Below are 2,807 nucleotides of genomic sequence, written 5' to 3' on the forward strand. Positions count from 1 at the left end.
TATCATGGCATGGGTCAGGTGCACCTTAGTCCTCAAGCTGACATCTTTGCTCTTCAACACTTTAAAAAGGTCTTGTGTAGCAGATTTGCCTAACGCAATACGTCATTTGATTTCTTTTTTTTTTTTTTTTTCCTGCGGTTCACAGCTCGATTCATAACCACTATGCTACCAGAGCTCCAGAATCATAATAGTAATAGAAAAATGGTAAAAGACAATAATTCTACTACTACTACTACGAACCAGCAAGACTGAACTAGAATGAACAGCAGCATTTCAAAGATAACAGTAATTGACAGAGAATACATAGATCAAATAGTCCTTGTTGTTGTTGTTGTTGTTGGGTGCCATCCAGTCAATTCTGACTCACAGTGACCCCATGTATAACAGAAGAAAGCAGTCCTGTCCTGTGCCCTCCTCACATCATTGCTGTGATTGATTCCACTGTTGAAGTCACTGTGTTAGTCCATCTCATTAAGGGTCTTGCTCTTCTTCCCTGACGCTCTGTTTTACCAAGCATGATGTTCTTCTCAAGGAACTGATCCCAATGATAACATGTCCAAAGTAAGTAAAATGAGGTCCTGCTATCCTCACTTCTAAGGAGCATTCTGCCTATATTTCTTCTCACACAAAGGCGTTCGTTCTTCTGTCGGTCTATGGTGAATTCAGTATTCTCTGCCAACCATGTAATGTCATCAATACTTCTTCTGTTTTCCGTATTCATTGTCCAGTTGTGACACGCATATTAAGTGATTAGAAATACTATGACATGGGTCAGGTGCACCTTAGTCCCCAAGTGGTATATTTGCTTTTAAACACTATAAAAGAGATCTTTTACAGCAGATATGCCCAGAGCACTATGCTGCTTGATTTCCTGATTGTTGCTTCTATGGACATTGATTGTGGATCCAAGTAAAAGGAAATTCTTGACAGCTTCAATGTTTTCTCCATCTGTCATGATGTCGCTTATTGGTTCTACTGTGAACGTTTTCATTTTCTTTATGTTGAGTTGTAGTCTTTGATCCACATCAGACAGCTGTAGCCTTTGATCCACATCAATAAGGACTTCAAGTCCTCTTTGTTTTCAGCAAGGAAGGTTGTGTCCTTTTCATATCAGTCTTTGCATTGGGTCTTCATCCAGTCCTGATATGCTTCTTCATATAGACCAGCTTCTCTGATTATCTAGGCTTAGTGTGGAAACTCCACTGAAACCTGCTCGTCATAAGTAATGAAGCTGATGTATGAGTTCAAACACCACCATTGTCAGTAGCATAACTTTCAGCTTCTCGGCAACACCCAAGCCAACAAGTATTGCAAACTGATAGATAAGTAGGGGTGAAAGCATGTACTATGGGTGAAAAATTGTCAGCAAATGGAGAAAGGGATGAATGCCACACTACCTTTGTCTAAAATTCAGTAACTTGCCCTAAAATAATACCACAATGTGCTATTAGTTTAATTGTATACTCATCTTCTACAAAAACATCTTTGGGAATGATGAGCCCTCGTATAACATAATACGGTGCTTTCTTTGAAGTTCCCACGGATTTTCCAGGACTGCCAACACTAATTATTTGGTTTATCTTAACTGTTTTTCTTTTAGAAAATGTCTCAGAATGTGGTCATGAAAAAATTAAATTATCTTAAATGAATATGAGGGAAGATAGAACATTCAAAGAAATATCAAAAGGGAAATTTAATTCCATTTTTGTCCACGGAGCTTTAACAAACCCTAACAAAGAGATGACTTGTAAAATCGATAGTCTCTGCCTCCCTTGCCCGTAGAATCAAATGGGTCCAAGAAAGAAGCCAAGCTTTTTACTTTAAAAGTAAATGGCACACTAAAATGATTATTTATAAGTAATAACATGCTGGTCTGAAACTTTAGATACCAGTCTTGACTCTCAAGAACGGGAAAATGTACTTGGCCCTGTTAAGAAGCCACCAAAACATTGTGGGTTTGGCATTTCAAGTAAAGTCCAATCCCTTTGCTATTTGAGTTCATTTACTCTTGGCAAAATGTAACTTCCTGCCCCTCAGAAGACAGATTTTAAAGTATCATAAAAAGTATTCCAAAGTTTTCTTGGACTTCAAAAAGCTCTTATAAAACAGCATTTTTATTAGTTAAATTTATGGAATATAGAGTACATAAGGGTTACATTTTCATATATCTTAAGTAACATTTAGTGTAAAACCAATGGGATGTGGCTGAAGATACTTGGCAAAGTAGAAATCCACAGGGGACCACTTTTCAGTGAGTTATAGGAAAAAACAAGCTCCAAAGAGGGAATGTGCTCTCTGTCTAGGATGCTTCCAAAAATTAAAAGTCCAAACCTTACTCCCAAGAGAAGCATCCTTGTGCTCTAGGGCCAACTAGAGCTTTGGAAGGCAACAGCAAAAATACCCGTCCAATGAGCCTTTTGTTAATACGGACCCTTGCAGTTACCTCTTCTTCTCATGGGAGTCATCTTCCCAATTCCTGTTTTTATGGAGCAAATAAGTGAGACCCTTTGTGTAATGGTTATGATCAGTACTGCTCCAATACCAGGAGGCAGCGAGAACCCTGAGAGCTCTTAACACTTAAGCCTGCCTTACCTGTGGATCATGTCTATAAGAGCTGGAGAGCTTCCATCTCAGAAACGCCTGAGCACTAGCAGGAAAAGCCAAGTGTGGATGGCAAAGTCCGAGAAGGTTGTGAGCTTATCCAAGCTTTGTTATTGTTATTAAGTGCCGTCGAGTTGATTCCGACCCATAGCAACCCTGTATAGGGTTTCTGAGGAGCGGCTGGTGAGCTTGAACTGCTGACCTTG

Source organism: Chrysochloris asiatica, unplaced genomic scaffold, assembly GCF_000296735.1.
Source record: "Chrysochloris asiatica unplaced genomic scaffold, ChrAsi1.0 scaffold00045, whole genome shotgun sequence".
NCBI lineage: Eukaryota > Metazoa > Chordata > Mammalia > Afrosoricida > Chrysochloridae > Chrysochloris > Chrysochloris asiatica.